This window comes from Hesperophylax consimilis, chromosome 28, assembly GCF_061612785.1.
Source record: "Hesperophylax consimilis isolate HC1 chromosome 28, BYU_Hcon_1.0, whole genome shotgun sequence".
NCBI lineage: Eukaryota > Metazoa > Arthropoda > Insecta > Trichoptera > Limnephilidae > Hesperophylax > Hesperophylax consimilis.
The window spans coordinates 7,255,284-7,277,699 of NC_142863.1; the positions used below are offsets into that span (position 1 = coordinate 7,255,284).

At 33.9% G+C, this 22,416-nt stretch overlaps 1 protein-coding gene across 1 annotated transcript in view; it reads left to right on the forward strand.

Annotated features, from left to right (window-relative positions):
* The first annotated feature begins 5,351 nt into the window (after positions 1-5,351).
* Positions 5,352-22,416, forward strand: part of LOC149410109 (uncharacterized) — a 196,676-nt gene continuing 179,611 nt past the window's right edge. Inside the window, exons 1-2 of the mRNA XM_089648945.1 lie at positions 5,352-5,452; positions 6,436-6,641. The gene's annotated coding sequence lies outside the window, so the exon portion shown is untranslated. The remainder of the gene's footprint in view (positions 5,453-6,435; positions 6,642-22,416) is intronic.

A 22,416-nucleotide genomic window follows, 5' to 3' on the forward strand; every position in this document is an offset into this window, starting at 1 on the left:
ATAGATCTAATACGCCTAAATTTTATTGATACGATACATGAATATTATATTTATAAAAAGAAGAGAAAAGTCGATGTCTTGTAATGATGTCGAAAAAATATATTTTCGGGCGCTTACATTACTAACGCTGGCTAAACCTACGTAGATCGGATTTGTATATCTTAAAAAGGTCTACAGAAAAGCCCGCGGTGGTATTTCTATTTCTATTATAAAATACCTATTATTCTCCTGGGAATGGGAATTCTCAAATTTCGTGACGATCAATTAAAAGTGATTATTGACAATCGCATAAATGACGTTAATTAACATGATCGATTGACGGTAATTGATATTGATCGTATCCGGGCCGCTTTACGTATGTAGGGAATTATTATCAATCATCAGTGGGCAGGTACTGTTTTTAATCAAGAAATTAACTCTGTTTTTCTAACACGCATACCTCCCACTCTTTCACATCTGAAACAATACGAACACATTATCAGAGGGAGAGAGGGGGGCGTAGGGGGTTAGTCCTCCCACCTCCACCGCTGAACCCCCTACCCCCAAGTTCTCCGCTCCAACCAACCCGCAGGTAAACGTCAAAAACACTCTGATTGCTACTTCCCTCCCCCCCCCGCTCGGGAACGCCACTGCCTTTCGTCTTTCTGTGCGGCCGGACCGTTGGAGGGGGGAATCAGAGGGTAATTAGGGGGAGGAGAGGGGGTGCCAGCAACCCCCCTCGATCCTAGCCATCATTTCCTGATAATATCGGAATTATTAAAATTTGATGCTGTGGTCCGAGTAGATCCTTAAAAATCTATAATATTTATTAACAATAAATTATTTATGTTACTACAGCTTGTTACAATTGGTAGCTTCGATTCCATATATATCGGAGTTGTCAATGCAAAATAACTTTCTTTACACACCTAGGCTTTTTTTGAAAAATTAATATTATGAATTTTCTATTTTAATTGAGAGTTTAAAAAAAATAATTTAACAATAACTGTACATCCTCAGTATCACATCACCGATAAAACATACTAAGTTCTGTTGTGGGTCTGTGATTGATAGTATCTCTGATTCAATGGACTCGGATTTGTTTTGAATTGAAGTGTCAATTGTGTCAATAATTCAAACTTATATGTATTTCAAATATATTTTAATTTTGTATTAGAAATTTTGTATTTTTAATTTTGTATTTGAAATACATATTTTGTATGCATAGCACAAAGGGTAACAATTATTTTATATGCAATAATTATTAGCCTGAAACACTCATCCACAATGAAAAATCTCCTGATAAAAGATACATGACGCCAACGGGACGTGAACCCGTGTCCTTTCGATTTCCGGTCGACAGCTCATATCACTGAGCTATGGCGGCTTATCTCTTATCCGCGAAAAAAATCAATATATACTAGTGTTTCATTCAATAATTACTGCTTGTTACATTTTTTCACATCATATATCTTTATCAGGAGATTTTTTAATGTGGATGAGTGTTTCAGGCTAATAATTATTGCTTATAAAATAATTGTTACCCTTTGTGCTATGCATAAAAAATCTTGTCTTAAACATTAGTTTACCAAAAAAAATAATAATACATATTTTTTTTATAAATTTTTACAATTTTAGTGAATTTTCGTAATTGTATTAGGGTCTACGTTATTTACATTTTCAAGAATGCGTTATTTAGGTACTAATTAACCACGTAGATTTACTACCATAATATCCTGTGATTTATAGTGTAATTTCCGCATATAAATAATATACAAGGTTTCAGAAAACTCGAACTGGAACTCAAAAAACTATTTTTTTCGACATATCATCGTTTTTTAACAACCAAACGGTTCAAAAAAGCTTTCGCGTTTTCGTTTCGATTTATTTCAAAACACATTAAACAGTTGACATTAACCTCAGGCGATTGATTTTTTTTTTCAAAATTGACTAAAAAATTCAACTTTCGACTCGATTTACTCGAAATCGAAAGCTCACATGAAATAATCGATTCCAAAAGTAATGTAGACTAACCCGCTTGTACTACAAAGATAATGCTCTCGAAAATAATATTTTTTTCCAGTTCTGACAACACAGCTTAAAATGGTGGCAGCTCGTTTTTTTTTCTTTAATTTTTTATATTATTTACTAGCTCTACTCCGCCACAAAATGCTGTTGCTCAGTCTGTCTGTGCAGGTAGAGAAATAATAGCGGGTTTTACTTTTACCTCCAACAGATGGTGCTGTTTTTCAAAAAGAGCATGTTTTTACCTGTCACAGGTGACATCTATATAAAATAGGTATAAAAACACACGCGTATTCGAATGCAACGTTATGTCTAAATTTCAAAGCAACCGGTGAAGAACTTTTGGAGATTTAAGATTTTAAACAAACGACAATTTACAAGTTTATTTATGTGTATAGAATATAGATTTATTATTCGCGCATTGAAGATTTTTACGTGTATATATTATTATAGGTAAGTTGTTCAGGAGTACAATAATAAGTGTATAGTGCATTACATAGTAAACTGAGTATTAACCATATTATTAGGTATAATACAAGTTGTCATAGAGAGTTCTGTTGTACAAAGGAGTTCAATAATTGTATATTATAACAGAAGTACAAAATACGTACTTAGTAAGGAACTATGCCAGTAGTTACAGAGCAATGTATAGTAAATTTGTTAATACTTATAAAAATAAACATGAAGAATTCGTTGAAAGGCGTGTTCGTTTTTATTTGTTTTGGAATCTTTGTCATTTTTGGAAGGAGGAGGAAGAATGGAAAGTTTAGAAGTTTGGTTATCGTAGTGAAAATGTAATAAACAGATTTTTTTTAAATTTGTTTTTGGGGTGTTATGCCGTGTTGCGCTAACTCCTTCTTTAGCCAACGCTTCGGACAACGTTACAGTGTCCATCATCAGGGCAGATGTCAGATGCGCAACACGGCATAACACCCCAAAAACAAAGAACAAAAATAATTTTGGCCGTGAAAATCTTAAATCAAAGATATTATATAGATTATTTTTTCATATTAAAATTGTGGTTTAATGGTTACGATCGACGGCGACTAATTCGAAGATTGCGGGTTCAAAATTTTATTTTAATAATTAATAAATTTAAAATGATATGTTGTATATTCGCGGTATGTTCCAGATTGGTAGATACTTTCAGTATCGCCCTGGTAAGAGACCATGAATCTAAACGTTGCTTGAAAAGCAGTGTTTGGTGACCAGATCTGAATGGCCAGGTACTTCTCAAACTTTCCTCTTTTTCTCCCCATTATCTTCATCCTCACAACATACCGCAAACAGTTAAATTTAATATCCTACTATTTAATATTTGGCTAATTTATTTAGCGCCGTTTTTGTGAAAAATCACCTCGAGGGCGCTGATTTATATATAAATTAAAAGATGAAATGTTACCAGTTTATACGTTAAAAAGTGTTAGTACCTATTACTATTATTTAAAAAAAAAATATTTTATTATTTCTATTTTGAATATATTTTATTATTTTATTTTGAATATATTTTTTTATTTTGAATATATTTTATTATTTTATTTGAATATATTTTACTATTTTATTTGAATATATTTTATAGTTTTATTTTGGATATATTTTATTTTTAATATGTTCAATTTTGAATGTATTTTATTTTGAATATATTTTATAATTTTAATTTTTACTTAATATTCTATGTATTATATGAAATTGGAGGGTGTGCACCACCCTCCCCAAGATCTGGAAGAAAAAAGTTTAATAAAATAGTTCAATACATGTCTATCCTACGAGAAGCTGCAACGATTTTAGGCTTCCCAAGACAAATTTATAGAGAACACAAAAAAAAACTATTCGATGAACTCTCTTTAAATGTTGAGGAAGCTAAAAGTTTTGCAGTTTTTCATGGGTTGTGTCTCAATGTTATAGGTCCAAATTTTAATACTTAGAAAATATTATTATAGTAGTTTTAGAATATATGTACACTAAATGTAAAAATTTATCCAAAATAAATAATAAAAATTAATTATATTCTCACTGGCTCTAGACGGGGAAAGCGATGTGATTTGTGCGGAAAATATTTTTTCATAAATTTTTAAGTTTTTTCTACGCAGGTCATCGAATATTTCGCAAAGATCGAACGAAAAAAAAAGCAGGTAAATAAAGAACGGTAAGTTCGGAAAAAAAATTTTCTACACGCAATAAAAACAAAAGTTGGATTTCCTGTAACGGGCTGTCAGAAAAAACCGCCGATTTTCCCACGGGGGTATTACCAATTTTGAAATAATTTCTCTACCCTCGATCTCTCTCCCACCCCAATTACCCCCACCCATCCCCACCACCCACTCCCCCCCAAAGGGTAAACACACGGAGGCATTATACATCACGGGTTGCGCCAGGGCTGCTCAACTTTCATATTTATTTAATTTATTACTAGTTCTTTTTTTTCGAATTCAGATTTATTTCTTTAAACTGTTTTTTTTTCTGACGATCTCACTTACGTGAGAATAATCCAGTTATAAAAACTTATTTAAAACACAAATAGGTATATACATCTAAATAAAGATTAAAAAACAAAACAAATTTAAAGAAATACACAGTGAAAGTTACTCCCAGTATCGCCATGATGTAATCAAAATTGAAAGGTTGCTTTAAATGGTTTTAGCCATGTTTAGTGACTAGATCTGAATACTTCCCCATCGTCCTTTTCCCCGGGTCCTTCCTCTCGCCTCTACCATTAGCATCACAAAATGACACCATTGGGGATGACATAGTCTCACAGGCTCCAGAGCATTTAGAACTCTTGTTACAAGCTTATATGTTAAAAAGTATTCCTAGTATTTTATTTTGAATATATTTAGTTATTTTATTTTGAATATATTTAGTTATTTTATTTTGAATATATTATTTTATATTATTTTGAATATATTTTATTATTTGATTTTGAATATATTTTATTATTTTATTTTTAATATATTTTATTTTGAATATATTTTATTTTGAATATATTTAATAGGCTCCAGACAGTGGAGAGAATTTGAGAATGGTGTGTGGAGATGAGAGGGAGGAATGAACGTGGTTTTTGAAGAGACTTGTATGAGGGAGAGGCCAAATATAGCCAACCGATATTCTTTACGAAAGTACGTCAATAATATTTAATAATAACGGTAATGAATATACCGGCGTTTAGCACCCCCTCATCCATTTGCCAGCTTGCTTGACGTATCCACAAGCGGGCAGCCAGAGCGCCTCTCAGTCTACCCGCTTCAGTCCGTACCCACTACCCGTACCCGCCACCCGCTGTACACTAGCCGGGCTACGCGCTACAGCCCGGCTCACGGTACCCGCCACTCTGCCCGCAGTCTAGTGCCGCGCGTGCTCGTGGCAGTCGCTCATTTGCCCGCTGCTCTCGCTAGTCCGAAACTTATACGGACTGATTACTAACAAGAATTCGCGATCTACCTTTAATTTAGTATAAAAATCAGTTCAAATAATTAATAAACTTGTCAAATTACGCTGAACGCTTAATACTAAAAAAATAGCACTTGATTACGACAAGAAATAACTATTTATCTGATGGGAAATGGTGAAAGATGATTTAAAGTTCATTTTTTTCACAACCAAAGTTTAGGAAATACGCACAAATCAAAAATAACTCAAACTAACCACAAAAAAACATATTTTGTGTATTTGCTTAAACCTCCGACTTAAATAGTTGTCTTCATTATATATTTAAATTGAAATCAAGTGTTGTTTTTTTAAATAGAATTTGACAAGTTTACCAAAATACTTAGACATAGTTGATTTTTGGTTAAAAATAATGTTCTTTAACTTATTAAATCAGTGTTTTATTACTATCACCATATTTATTAAAGTTGCAGAATTGAATAGTAATTTAGAATCAGTGCTTTTAGAGATATGTTAATTAGAAGACATTGTTCATTTTTTTGTTTAAAGGAAGTTTGTGAACTTTAATACAATTAATAATAATGAATATAACTCGTAATTTATCCATCGATAAACGCGGCTAAATTAGTTTTATTTTTTAAATACATAATTTAGCGTTTTGAAACTGTTGATTTTAGTCATTATTAGAGTTAATTTTAAATTTCTATCAGTGAATAATTAATAAAATTTATCTAAATTTTTATAATCAAAATACATCGGTATATTTAATGTATAAATTTAGCTGCGTTGAATTGTGAATTTTTAGGTACACAGGTAAAACCATGCTTTAAAAAAAAAACAGCAATCTATACGTAAAAGCAACATGCTTTTTTGTTTTTCTATCTGCACAGACCGACTGATTGTTATACAGCAACGCGTGGCGGGATACAGCTAGTCTTTGAGTAAATTTATAGACCTTACAGGTTCAAACTGTTGATTTTTTTAAATTTAAAATGTTCAACGTAATTGCAAACAATTATTGTTATTAGTAACCTAACTGTGTAGCAGGTATTTGTAGCGCTTGGATATCTAAATAAATAATGACAATAAATAGTTATCTAATTATATATTCTGAATGTTTAAAAAAACCTCTCCCTTCATTCCCAAGTTTTTGACAGTAAGTTCTATTTTGTCATTTCTCGCAGTGAAGTGTTTTGTTCTGTTTTGAAGACGGAAGATTTTGGCGCCAACGGATTTATACTTTGCAGAAACTGGTGAGTTTTTTACGGTTGTAATAAAACAGTTGTGTGGACCTCGCATCTATTTTTCTCTTATTCAATTTAAATTAAAACTAAAATTTCTTCTGAAGTATTTATTAAGTAGGTACTTACTTAAATATCTAGGAACCCCACCATAATTTTTTTTTGAAAGTAAAATTTTTTAAATTTCAAATAACGAGTATTATAATAATATTATATTAGAATATTAAATAATATTAATATTTTACAATTTGTACAAAGAAATGTCACTATCTCAATGACAATCCTTTGGCCTCCTCTGCAAGACGGCATAATAACCCAAAAACTAATCACGATAAAATCTAAATACATTAAAAAAATCAAATTCGTTAACTACTCCTTTGCTTGAATCAGAAACAAACGTATTGAATAATATCCACGTTTTAATATCATAAGAAATATGTTTGATGCCAAATTGTATCAATTTGAGTGACTCAAACGCATTCACGAAGCAGGAGAAAAATTTACTAAAAATCTGTTAAAGTTATTGGTAATCATTGAATTGCAGGCCGTTTCCTGATAAACTTTTAGTAAATTCCTAACATATATGAACAAGTGCTCATGCACTTGCATTTGCCTGCCGTATTTTACTAAAAGTTTACTAGGAAACCTATCAATACATTCGTTAAGCGAATAATTTTAAAGTAGCAATATTCAATATTAGTAATTTTTCTCCGTGCTCGGTCAAAAATCTTTGTGAAATGGAATAATTGATTTTAATTACTCACAAATTCTACGGATAAATTACTAGTTTAAAATATGTATATTTTTTCACAGAGACTTTATAAGAAGAATATAATAAATGCGATGTGTAAGAGAGATGTAGAGTGGAATAAATAGGCTTGAACCAAAACACTCACTACACACAACATTCATTTTTAAGAAGGACATGCACAAAATAGAATTATATATTTTCAGACGTCGATATTTTCATTTGTCCTTGGTTCAGTTAACTAAATGCATATTGGAAAAAATTAAATCAAATTGTTAATTACGTACCCTCTTCACTGTGTGTAAGATATCTAAGATATCTCTGTTATTCTCTTTAAGGTGTGTAAGATATCTAAGATATCTCTGTTATTCTCATTAAGGTGTGTAAGATATCTAAGATATCTCTGTTATTCTCATTAAGGTGTGTAAGATATCTAAGATATCTCTGTTATTCTCATTAAGGTGTGTAAGATATCTAAGATATCTCAGTTATTATCATTAAGGTGTGTAAGATATCTAAGACATCTCAGTTATTCTCATTAAGGTGTGTAAGATATCTAATACATCTCAGTTATTCTCATTAAGGTGTGTAAGATATCTAAGATATCTCAGTTATTCTCATTAAGGTGTGTAAGATATCTAAGATATCTCAGTTATTCTCATTAAGGTGTGTAAGATATCTAAGATATCTGAGTTATTCTCATTAAGGTGTGTAAGATATCTGAGATTTTTTTTTTTAAGGAAAGAAAAACATTACCGGGATACGAATAACCTGACAATATTTTAAATCTCCTACTACCACCACAGTAAGCTAAAATGTTGCTTGTGTTGTGATGGAGGACTTGGCCAGCCGAGGAATTAAACACACTACACCTGGGTGGGACCCAAACGAAATGTCCACTCGGCCACCGACCGGTCTATTCGTTAACAACTCCTTTGAGGGAATCAGAATAATCAGATATCTCAGTTATTATCATTAAGGTGTGTAAGATATCTCAGTTATTATCATTAAAGTGTGTAAGATATCTCAGTTATTCTCATTATAGTGTTTTCATTAAGGTATGTAAGATATCTCAGTAAATCTCATTAGGGTGTGTAAGATATCTAAGATATCTCAGTAAATCTCATTAGGGTGTATAATATATCTAAGATATCTCAGTAAATCTCATTAGGGTGTGTAAGATATCTAAGATATCTCAGTTATTCTCATTAGGGTGTTTAAGATATCTAAGATATCCTAGATATTTTCTGTTTATTTTCTGTCTGTAAGATGAATTTTGTGTGGAAACTTCACCGGTTAATGCATAAAAATAACAAATATATTTAATTTATTCAATACATATTTTTATTTATTTTATAAAATACAGTATAATTATTTAAATTTACGTAGTAAGAACATATTTCAATAAAAATTAACATGTTTACCTTTACAAGAGTCTAAAACTCGATTATTGATATTGATATATTATATATATTATATACTCAATAGATATTGCCATGTAAAATGTAATTATTTTTATCAAATTGAAAAACTTTTTGTTTCTCCAATAAACTAAAATAAAAAACCAAATGGTATTAAGTCAGCGGCGATACGGTTTTCACTCAAATCTACATGTAAGAAATTTCTAGTGGATATTATCTATTCGGTGGGGAATCTAATGCAATATAATTACATAAAAAATATAGTATTTTTTAAATACTAATTAAAAATACGTCGGGAAATTTTGGTCTTTCAATGAAATTACGGCGTCTTTTCATATGAATGTAATGCAACACGTCGTGTAACATTTGGAATCGGGCCGCTAACAATAACACTCCTTATGTAGACGACGATAAGGTCTAAATTCGCGCTAATACAAGCCGCCCGCTTTGATTTACGCCAAAAAGTATTTTATTTTATTTTGAGAAGTCCGGGCACAAATATTTAAATATTTTACAAACCGTTTTTAAAGGTCTTAATTTTCCACATCATACAAAAAAAAACATAACCGAAATACGGTTCGTAAGTAGGAGATTTTGAACTTAAAAGCAGATCTTATAGGCCTGATCCTTTATTTTTTTCTGAGCTTATAAGAATACATATCAAATAAAAAAATCGCTTATTTCAAAGGCCAAGGTGTGTTCTATTGGCAGCATTTAATTAAAGTGTCTAAAATATGTCTAAGCTATTAAATTTTCAAGCCAAAATTTTATAACTACGTAGTGCGTCGCCTCAATATACATTATTATTTCAAGGATACGAAATATTGAGGAAATAATTCATAATAAATATTAGCTAGGTATGCCAGATGCCATATTACAAAATTAATCTTCGAAACGGGCGGCGTGGATTAGTCAATGTAGAAGACGTTTTTTCAAGATAAATGGATTTTTTATGGTAAAAATTTACGATCAGGATTTTTATTTTATTTATTATAATAATTGTAATTGATGAGTAGTGCGATAAGTTGCCGCGGCGGCCAGATGGCGCTGTCGGCGGTCACACATTATTCCCTCCACCTTCTCTTAGCCTATAGATGTACATCTATAGGAGTTTGTATTGTACGTACATTGTACCAGAGCACTCTTAGCTACTTACAGATTCAATGGGCAGGGTCTTGCAACCTAAAATTATTTATTTTTAAATACATCTATTTAATTTTAAAATAATGCAAATCTTGGAAGCGGAAATTAACCCACTTATCGACATCCGTTCGTGCTGAAACTCATCAAAAAGACTCACTGTCGATGACAATGCAGTGTGTCAACTTTTGGTGGCGATCGCATACACACGCATTTCTCTGAAATTGAATGTCATCACAGCAGTTAAAATCTATTTAAATAAAAATGTTATTGTTCGTTTGTCCAAATTCTTAATTCTCCGATAGTTCTTCACCCATTGCTTTGAAATTTTGACACAACGATGCATTTGAATACGCGTGTGTTTTTATATACCTATATCATATAAATATCACGCGCTAATGTTTCTCTATCTGCACACACAGAATGAGCCGTAACAATTAAATATCGGTTCTACCCGATCGGCATTTGGTGGGGTTGATAGCGCGGGAAGTATGTTACAAGCATGTTCTAGAGTGGAACATGCTCTCAGTATTTCCCTGGTGTAAGACCACCATTCAGAATTGAAACGATGCTTGAAATGGCTTTGGCCGTGTTTGGTGACCAGATCTGAATAGCCAGGTACATCCCCATCTTACTCTTTCCCATCTCATTCCCCTCCCCGCTACCTTCAGCCTCACAACATACCCCAACCGGGATGCCATAATCTCACTGGTTCTAGACGGTTGGGAGCAGTTGGGACTATTGTGTTTGTCAGCTAAAGCTTACAGTTTCCACCGCAAACAGCAGTGCCACGAATGTTTCTTTTTCGAATTTAATATTGTATTTTCGAATTATATATTGTATTCATATCGTTATCATCATTGGTCTGGCTATCAACAGCGCTACCGTGCTCGGAAAAACGGTATAAAATCATCGGTAGTTACGCCTATCGATTTGATATTGTAAAGTTATCCATTTCATTGTGTTAGACCCCTGAGTAGTATTTTGCTCGAAAATGGCGCATCTCTTATTTTTAAATTAACTTGTTTTGTGGCAACCCTGCTCTCGCGTGTGTGAGATATCAGTGTGGCAACATGTGCATCCCGCATGGTGTCTAGCAACACTGGCAACTCTAGCCGTGCTGGCAACACTGTGCACATATTAGACGTATAGAACAATAACGCTAGAGCTACGGGCAACAGCCGCTACGGGCTACGGCTGCTACGGGCTACAGGCTGGCACCGAACAAACAAACCGTCGAGAAGTGCGTCATGGGCGTGTCAGCGTGTCCGAACTAATTTAAAAAAATCCCTATTTATGCTGGGATGATGATGATTATTTTATTTCTATAATACAATTATTAATTTTCATTATACAAATTTCGATATCTTTCATACATTCGGTGCATTCTTCGCGTGCACCTTTTTTCGCTATATAAATTTAGCTATGTTCCGTAAATCACCCAATCTGGCGTTAAGATTTTAGTAAAAGAGAGAAGAAATTTTTTATTACGATATCGGAACACGTGTTCATAAAAATCATAATATTATCGCATTTCGTCGTTTTTTTTTCAATTTCCGATTTTATGTCCGGGTTAAATCTTCCCCATAGGAAAAACTAAACCCTTCCACACACTTTTCCACAAATGATCATCTAGTCAATCAACATTATGCAAGTGCATTATATAAGCAAAATAAATACAAAACAATACAAGAACAACACGTCAACTCAACAGAGATCAAATGGGAAAATAATTCACCGACTCCAGATATTTTCATATCACAGGGTTCGGCTCGGTAGAACTCCTAACAGGGCCTATAAATCCTACTTAACTGATCCCTCAGCATAAATGTTTAAAATAATCTTTCGTAATCCTACATGTATTCAAAATGACCGACTTTTGCATCTTTATATATAAATTTTTTGATAGATCTAATACGCCTAAATGTTGAATGAGAGAGCTAGGTATAATGCCAGTAGCCGAAATAACGAATGGTAATATTTTTAGAGTCTGAGAATGCCAAATTTTTTTTATCTCATTTCCTAAATCTCTGTATTTTCTTATTTTTTAATTTACAGATTTTTGAATTTTACAGAAATTTGGAATAGAATAAATAATAATAATACCATTTGTACTGAACGGGAGTCCGCACAAGACTGTAGATTTGGGCGCCGGTTCCAAACAGTGTCTTCAACCGATGAGAATGCTTCTTTACGGCCGATGATGATGATAGTGGTACAAATTTATGAACAATCTGCCTTCCGCACCCGGTGCTCGGTGAATGTTGGGCACTGGGTGTGCTGTCGTCTCTGCTCGCTTCTGGCGTTGGCGGTTTTCCTGAACAGGACCGGCTGGTCTTGAAGAGATAACACCAGAAGGTTTGGAACAGAAGACTAGGCGAGGTGAGGCAGTTGGTGAGCTCTCAGTCTATATTGTTTATATCTCTATTATGATTTGATTTATACCTTCAACCTCTCTCCATGGCTATAAATGTACTGTTTTGTAATTTTTTCGTTTTAGATAATCTTTGTTTTGTTTAATTTATTTAAATAACTTATTCCATATTATGCTCTAAGTAGAGGTAAAGTCACAAGGAGGAAATCCATAATTGGTTTTATTTTACTATATAATACTTATGTACAAACTGATTAAATGTAAATTGTCGATTTCCCGAAAATTAATAAATAAATAAATAATTAACTAGCAACTTTTAGTTCATTGCCCAGTTTATGTATTCTCTTCATATCTTAGTAATATATTTCATCTAGTATGCTTCGGGAGTATCATATCAGAGTATTTCATTGGCCTCTCTGGCGCCTATTTGTCGAAAGGTCTTATGTTAAATGTTGTCATCGGTTTTCTTTCATATCCTATCCAGCTTCAACGGCCTTTATGCTTGAGTGTTTTCGCTCCTAGACTACGAATCTGGAGATTGCGGCGAGCGCAAGTAAAATTTATTTGATTTGTGTTATTGCACAATTTATTCATTGAAAATGATATTTTTAGTATCGCACCAGAACAGAACTGAATAGTCTATTACTTCCCTTCATTCCTATCTCCTTGCCCTCTCCACCACTTTTAGCCTCAGAATTGGGATGCCATAGGCATCCTCACTGGCTCCAGATCATTTGGGAGCAGTTGGGTTCCTTTTGCATTAGATACTAACATACAAAAAAAACTTCTAGGAATTATTTATTCAGTGGATCTTACCTACCCGGCTTTGTTATTGATACGCCTCGTGAGATAGGGTACAACCGCTCGTAGGAATTTCCTACTTTGAATGATGATTTTGTTAAGTGGTATGCACATACTATCTATCGCTGTGGAAATTCAGTCATAATCATAACCATTTACATCCCAGGGTTGGATTTGACCTTCTCAACAAATGCTTTTCACTGACTGTAGTGCCCCACCATTAGCCTCCAGGGAGTCCTCGGTCCTTCCGGTCCCAGAAGGACGATTCCGGTTTTGTTACCTCATATAATGTAGCTTACGAAAAGATTTAATTCCGGAGTGCACTGATAAAAATCCCAACATCTAAGGAAGAGTTGTTTCGGAAAATTTGAACAATTCTTCAAATTTCAAATTTAATTTTCAAGTTCTGTGAAAGATTTTTTCCAGTTCTGTTATTTTTCAGTTCTGTCAAGCAACTTGCCTATAATGATACAATAACAGAACTTGAATAGGACTTTCCAGAACCCGAAAAAGAACATTGAAATTTGACGAAATGTTCAAATTCTGCGAAACAACCATCCCAAGAGATTGTTGAGATTATTTCAAAACACAAATTAACAACAAATAAATAGGTACTCCTTCAAACATCGCAAACTTATTTTGTGGCCCCATTTCAATTTAAAATAATCAACAATAATTTTAGAGGTATGTGTACCGTCGCCCCGTGAATCTTTCACCATTCACATTTCTACTCACCCCTCATACTTCTAAAGACGTTCCTCTCCCGCCTTTCCTTTAAAAAAACCCTCCATCAAAAGTATGGTTTGTCTCCAATAAATGATGCAGGCTTAAAGATACTAGTACTGTTTCCTTTAATCTTCCTTAAAACAAGTTGAGTTTTTAAACAATACAAGTGGTTGATTATTACTAAATACTCCTATCCTGTACTGTAAAGTCCCCACTGTATACTGAGTTATTCCCCAGAGAGTAGAGAATACTGTAGGTGGACAGGATATAGAATAGTACAGTACCTACACAGTGTGGTGATGACTTATTCCCGTCTGGTCGAGATGAGTCAGGTCAGCTGATCTCCGTGTGGCCGATGGACCAACTGCCTGATAGATGTGGAAAACACGTGTGTAAACAAACTTTTAACATTCGCAGCTAACCGCTACCATACGCTGTATTGAACTATATACATTCAACATTACGCAGTCTGCTCATTGCTGAGTTCTTATCAATGGAAAGTTAGTTAATCCTCATCATGCAGAAGTTTCCTATTTTTTTATGACTAAATACCCATCACGCCGTTAGGCGGAGAGTCAGGGTTAGGCAGAGAGGACGGACCGCCAAACAACCCGGTCTTGGCACACACTCGTAGCCTCATTCACATTCATACATCGTCTCATACATACTCTTCTGTTATTCCTATTGACATGATTCGTCTCAAGTATTTGGTTCACTTGATTGGCCACGACTTCTCCTGCCATTCATATTCGCGTCATATATTCTCGTTAAATTCCTTTCTTCGTTCGTTCGCTCTTCATGCTTAAACCATCTAAGCGTCCCTTTCTTAATATTACATCAGCCTTGCATTCTTTGCGTATCTCCACATTTCTCACACGATCATACATGGTTTTATCACCCATACGCCTCAGAGATCTGATTTCCCCAGCATTCAATTTACTTTTATCCTTAATCTGCCGGTTCCATGCCTCACTGCCATTCATCAGGGTAGGTACCAGCACTCCGTTGTGGACCACTAGCTACGCTTCTTTGGGCAATTTCTTCTTAGCGCCAACTGTGTTCAGTCCTCCATTAATGGAGTTACCTGCATTTACCCTTCTTTCAATATCTCTATCAGCCTTCCCATATCTCTAGAACATACTTCCTAAATACACAAACTCATCCACCTGCTCCAAGTATTCCTCATTCACAACTATATTGCACACTGTTTTCGTACACTCTCTTTCAAATTCCTTAAATGATGTGAAAACCCTATCCATTGGTTAGTTTAGAAGAACTAAACGCACAGACAGACAGACGGGGAAAGCTACTTTATTTTATAATATTAAGAGAAGATATTATTTTTAATACCTACAGGGTGGGGCAAAAATAATCACCTTATTGGAAAACGCTATAACTTTTGCAAATGGTGCCAAATGTCAGTTCGGTTTTGACATTTGCGAAGTAAACAAACGCAGAATACAAATCGACAAGACACGAATCGGTTTAGTCCGCAAGAACGCGAAATAACAAGCAGTACCAAAGTTTAAAATAAAAATAAAAAAAAATACAGCGAAATAACATCGGGTGATTACTTTTGCCCCACCCTGTATTTTTAATAAAGATTTGCTGAATGTTTGTGAAAAAATAATCCATTTATGTTGTGTAGATAGTGATATTATATATATATACTTGGCTTCCTTTGCAGAACTCTGATTTTTAAGTCCATAGATTGTATGAGAACCCTCTATATTTCATTAGTCAGAAGTCAAATGGAGTATAATTCACCTATTTGGTCCCCTTTATATAAAGTTCACTCCAATAATATAGAAAGAGTTCAGCACAAATTTCTTAAGTACGTAAATTTTAAGCTTGGAATTCCTATTGATTACATTAATTATGTCAGTTTGATGAATCAATTGCATCTAATAACACTGTCTGACAGGAGAATTATTTCAGACCTGGTTGTGTTACACAGAGTCATTAACAACTTAATTGATAGTCCTGCCATCCTTGCCACTATTAAACTATATGTGCCGACTAGGAATACAAGACAAAATATAACATTCTTCTGTAATACATACTCGACCAACTATCAGACACACTCACTGACCAATAGGATGCATGATCTGGGCAACAAGTATGTGGGTGCTATTGATTTATTTATTGACTCCATATATATAACCAAGCATAATCTACACCAACACTTTGTTGAATCCTACAAATTAGAGTAGCGTTGGTGAATTAGTTTTAATGATTTGTCTTATATGTAGGGTTGTTGTAATTTCTTTTTTACTTTATGTTACTCATACGTTTTACTAATATTTCTTCATATTTTTTAACATTTTCTCATTATACTTGTAATCACAATTTTACAAGTGTGTATTTTTTACCTTTTTTAAAATGGATTACATCTATTTACTGTCAATATCTCCTGTATAATACATATTCTCTTATTGTACTGCATCATGTATCACTTCTATGTAAAAGCCTTTTTAGGCGTATATATAAATAAATAAATAAATACCATTACAAAAAATTTCCGGGAAAGTTTTCAATAAATATTTTACAACCTACCGATATTCATTTTCGCGTCATGGCATCACTGGACATATATAAAACTGGCTCGGCTCCTCGGCTCGGCCGTGTGTGGTCACCTTATGGTTCGGGGCCAAATGACTGTCCCAGCCAAGCCATGTGTGTCCAGCTTAACGCTAGCCCGGATAGCCTTTACACTGACCCCACACAGGAGGCTCTAAGGAAAATAATCTTTGGAGATGCGGTGTGGAGGGTCTTTTTTAAGGATAGTAATTATAGGAAGATCTGGGAAGGTAATATTAAATACTATTAAAGATAAAATCACCCCCTTATTTAGTGTATTTATCCGGATATCATATCTGTTACCAAAATAAAATTAAAAAAGGTCCATGTTATAGCCTCGTACACTCACATTTAAACTACTTGAATGAAATCTGGGGAAATGCATGTGAAACATATATAAATGAACTACAGGTAACACAAAACAAAGTAATCAAAAAGCTATTTCATTTCAAATCTAGAACATCAACAAAAAGTTATACATGGAAACAAAACTATTAAAATTAAGAAAATTATATGAATATAATACATGTCTCCTTATTTACAAAATAAATAATAAATTCATACATACAAATACACAACTCATTAAAACGTCCCAAGTACACACACACTTAACACACATTTAAACACCATACATACTCATTATGGCAAGCAATCCATTGGTTACGAGGGGAGCAACATATTTAATTGCCTCCCAGACGAAATTAAAAATGAAAAAAGTTTACGTACATTTAAAAAAAATTGTTCAGTTTTATGCTCAATCAACAAAACAATGAAAGTGAATAATATCGTTGTGTAATATATTTATGTGTAATGTATTCGTTATTTCTAGTTAAATAAGTGAAAAATGTTATTTTATTTTATCTAGAATAAAAAAAAAATTAAAAAAATAGGTATGAGGTTTGGGTAGGAATTTAGAGATCACTGCGGCGCAAGGCGATGGGTCGAGAGAACAGTTGAAGAGGTCAAGGGGTCTCTCCAAAACTCTCCCGATCTGGCACACCACCTCACCCTATGAACCCGGGTAACCCTGCTTAATCACAGGACCTAGCGAACCACTTTAGGTGACCTATGACAGAAGTGTTGGTTATCCAATAAATGGTTCCCGGAGCGGCGGTACCCAAATGTATCCTGGGTGTGGTCGACAGGTTTATATCGCTCGATTACTAACAAATCTGTTGTCAGGTTGATTTATAGCACGAATCGAATACTGCGTATTTATTTAGGCACGTGGATAGCGGGTATCTTGTGATTTAAACATTACACGTGTTATTTGTTGAATTGTTGTCGATGTTTAGCTTCCGTCTTGCTAAAAGCGATATGTTTATTTATTATTCCGGAGGGTGGTCTGTATTATTGAATCTAAACATAGGAGTTGTAGAATAAATCGAATAAATCGACTGAAGAAAAACTTGCATGATCAAGAGAATTGATTATTCCGCATTCTGAATTTCTACTGCCTTTTTTTAATGAAAAACTATTTTTTATAAGATAGCACAAAGGATAACAAATTATTATAAGCACTAATTAGTCGCCTGAAATATTTGACAAATCAAAATATTTCACCAAAAAATGTAGATATAATATGTCTCGACGCCATCTAGTGGGAAAATTTAGCACTAACAAAGCCTTTCCTACAAGAATAAAGTTGATTGTTTATAGGTGAAAATTTTTTGGAGGATTGTGATAATCGCCAATTTAAATGGTTTGTTGGTTGAATGATTCTGTGGTTCTCCAATCCGCAGAATCCAAGGTGAAGTGATTACTCTCGGTGTGTAAAAATGAGAATTCTAATATTTTAAATTTAGTTTTATTTTTTTTATTTTTACAAAACTCACCTTACAATAATTTTATGAACAAAACTGATCGCGTACGTTAGAGGAGGTTTAGGTCTAAACCGGCGGCTAGACCACTGGAGAGGGAATGAAATATTTGCCGCGCGAAGTATCGCGCGCAGGTTTACAGTGATACCAGCCTCACATAAATGTGGGTAAAAGTAATGTTGTTATAATTTCGGGTGATGTAAACTCCCTATAATTTACCCTACAAAATATAAGAAGCAGTAATTTTTTATTGAAGTATAAGTACATATTGAATTATTTGGCGTGTTGGGAATAAGCCGACGTAGCTCAGTGGTCGAGATCACCTGGCCGGACATCAGAAGGTTCAATTCCCGTCAGCGGCATTTATTTTTACTCGGGAGATATTTACAATTTGTATGGATATTTCAGGCGACTAATTACTGCTTATAATAATTTTTATACACACTTAACTTGGAAACTTTTTTTAATGCTATTTAAGTAATGGCGTATGGCGATGGGAGAAATGAATTATCCCTCAACCTGTCTCTTCTAATCCGGCCCGCCACGCAGTTGGTGGACTGCCGCATCTTGTGAACCTTCCCCACTTGGGGTGACTTAAGGCAGAGATATTAGTTATCCAATGAACGTTTCCCGGGACGTCACTAGCTGTACCCACCTCCCAAAATGAAATTAGTTTGTATGCAAACTCTTAGGTACAGTTAGGTTAGAGATTGCAGTAACGCCGCGCCGCTGTCAGTCCCCGATATTGTTATTCTGTGAATTCATTTATCAAACCGCTGTTTTCTCTTGTGAAGCATTGCTTGAACAGGTGTACTCCTCCATAGTTCACAGCTGAGCGCACACAGCTGTGAGTTTTGGCTGAGTTATTAACCGACACGCTGCAAGGACGTTGAAAACAGGCTAAATTCCACATAACACATATCAGCAAACAGTGCAATATTTTTTTTAACATTCATTAAGGTTTTACGGAGAGTCAAGTGGCAAAGAAGACGGCAAAACAGGGGTCAAAATAAGGTTTTAGGTGACTGCACGGAGAAAAAATAATGATATTAAATTTGGATAATTTATAAAACTTCCTGATGTGTTGCTTAGATTATTTTCTATACTTTCTATACATCGAATATGCATGTTTTATATATGTAAACCTTTCTGAAGTTATTCCCTACATGATAGTCAAAACTATCAGAATATGCTGCGTAGTTTAGAAGAACTAAGCGAACAAACAGACAGGCGCGGATAGCTACTTCTCTAAATAGTATTAACCAATGTCACTATCCGCGTCTGTCTGTTTGTGGGCTTAGTTCTTTTAAACTATGCAACAGAGTTTGATAGCGTTTTCACTATCATTTAGAGAATTTCTTCCGGAAGGTTTACGTATATAATACATGGATATTATATTTATTGAAAGTAGAGATAAGTCGAGAAATACCGGGTACATGTCAGCTAGTTGTTTTATACCATTTAGAGATAACTTCAAATTATTCGTAAATCTTAACGAATAAATCGATAAGTTTCTTAATAAACTTTTAGTGAAATAAAAATAATAAAAATCTTAATATTTCTGCATGTTCCGATTTGTTAGGAATTTACTAAAAGTTTATCAGGAAATACAATACAATCCAATAATTACCGATAACTTTAAAAGATTTTTAATAAATTAGCAATACGCATTTTTCTCCGTGCCTCCGTATCGAAAACAGAACGTCCGATAGCGTTTTTATTATATATATATGACTAGAGTGAATAACAAAGCCTAGCACACCAGCGAATGCAAAACTGATAGAAGCTTTCGAAATGTAGTGCTGGAAAAGTATGTTCAGGAATATATTCATTCTTTAACAGCTAGACATCAAAATAGGCTAATCAACAGTCTGCCTAGAATGTATCCTAAGATAATTTGGACTGCTCTCCAAACTGAGGATTCCATCCTGGAAAAACTCATGATCACTGGCAAATAGAAGGTAAGAGATGCAGGGAAGGATCGAAGATGCCTTAGATCAAGTATCACAGACTACTGGAACATCTGTGTCCTTGGTTATCCATGCAGCGCAAGGCCGTAAGGAGTAGAGAAGCCTGTTCATCGGGGCCATGGGATGGGTCGATCCTCAGCACGGAAGCAATTACTCAAGAATGAGAAGGTTTTAGAGTTTATTTCCCAAAGAAACTTCTTTTGTATTCATAAAATTTCAACGTTCATTTTCAGGATCTGTGAAAATCCTATTCATGTTCTGTTATTATATCATTGTAAGCTAGTTGCTTGACAGAACTGAAATAATAACAGAACTTGAAAAAATCTCTCACAGAACTTGAAAATTGACTTTGAAAATTGAAGAATAGTTCAAATTCTCCGAAACAACTTGTTCTTGGAAATCCTTATTTGAGATTTTGTATATATTTTGAAGTATTCGTCCGTTGCTTCGGTTTCAATTTTCGCCAGTTTCAGCCATTCGTTCGGTTTCAGTCAAACACTATCCGAAACCTGCGTTCGTGATAATAATAATATTTTGCTAATTTATATAGCGCCGTTTTCGTGAAAAATCACCTCAAGGGCGCTGTACAAATATATTTCTTAAATAATTTATACAAGACTTAAAACAGGTGACTTCCATCTAAGACTTATATCTAATGACTTACGACTAAGGCCTATAACTACTGTCTTAATAACATATATATTTACATATGAAGAAACTTACAACTAACAATCTAATTTTACTAGCGCCAGAAGAAGAAGGAAGTTCTGGAGACAATATGTGTGTTTCTAGCACGGTAAAGGAAATACGTCGTCTATGGTCAGCTAGCGATATTTGCGAGCACGGTCAGAATATGATTCCTACAGTCGGTAGACAAAAGCCGTTGTTTTTAAACTGTCGATAAACACAACTTTCTGGATAATGTCGTTCGTTATGCAAAATAACTGGCTTATTAATGAATGGAGGTGAACTAACTAAGCTCTTAGAATTGAAAGAAATCTTATACAAGATCTATAGTCTTAATTAATTCATCTATGAAGCGATTAATTGATTCTGTTCCAGTCCGGAAAGAAAAAAGTTGTTAGTTATGAGTGTTATGACTAAAGACCTCATGAACTAAATGACTCTATTTTAGTATCTAAAGTGCATACGAACTGTCAATGTAAAATAAAGTTATTATTTCAATTTGACGTTGTCAATTTATTAGTATTTTAAACTTCTACGTATCCGTCTGACATTTTGGAAATTCTAACAATTCATAGAAAATACCCCCAGTGTTGCCAGTGTATGTCGATTTTATACTTTATTGCAATATCAATATCAGTCTGGCTATCAACAACGCGACCGTGCTCGGGAAATCGGTATAAAATCATCGCTTGTTACGCCTTTCGATCCTATATTGTAAAGTTATATTTTTTGTGCTTGACCCCATGTCTTTAAACTCCAGTGTTGTTAGAATTTCATCCAATTACCAGTGGACTATCTCTCGACGGGGAGAAGCGATTAGTAATAGATTTAAATTGGCGCCCTAACGTAATCATGTGTTGGGCTATTTCGGAACAGAAGAATATAAAACACTGGCCCACACGTTACACGGTGCACGGTACACAAGGCAGTATGGTGTGGACTAACGCTCGAAGAACCATAGAAGATCAGTTGTTTATAATAATTATAAAAAAAATGTTTTTGAAGGACCAAATTTAAAAAAAAGAACACGGATTTCCATAAGAAACATGGAATATAATTCTATAGGTAAGCATTCTAGGTAGTTTGAAAGGGAGATATGTAAATACGAATGTTAGAGAGAGCGCGCTGATATTAAAAAAACTATTATAATTAAGCGAAAATGGTGAAAATATTTAATAAATTACGACTTGTTTGTAGAAGAGCAAAAATCTCTCGACAAATGCTTTAGTTGCATTTAAAGATACACTATGAATTTTTTTATGCCTATAACATAGGTACTAAATAACAGAACAAAACGTGTTTTTATTAATTTTTGCAGCTTAGTTTGATATTTTTTTCTATAGAGTAAATTTCGTATAATTAACGTTTCAGCACTACAAATGTATAAATATTATCTGCGAAAATAACATATATTTTTTTGGAACTTAAAAACTTAAGTAGTTAACGAGAAACTTGTTAGTCGGTAGAAATTGGGCATGCTGTAGATGTAGATCCTGTGAGTACTTTTCGTTACCGAGTAC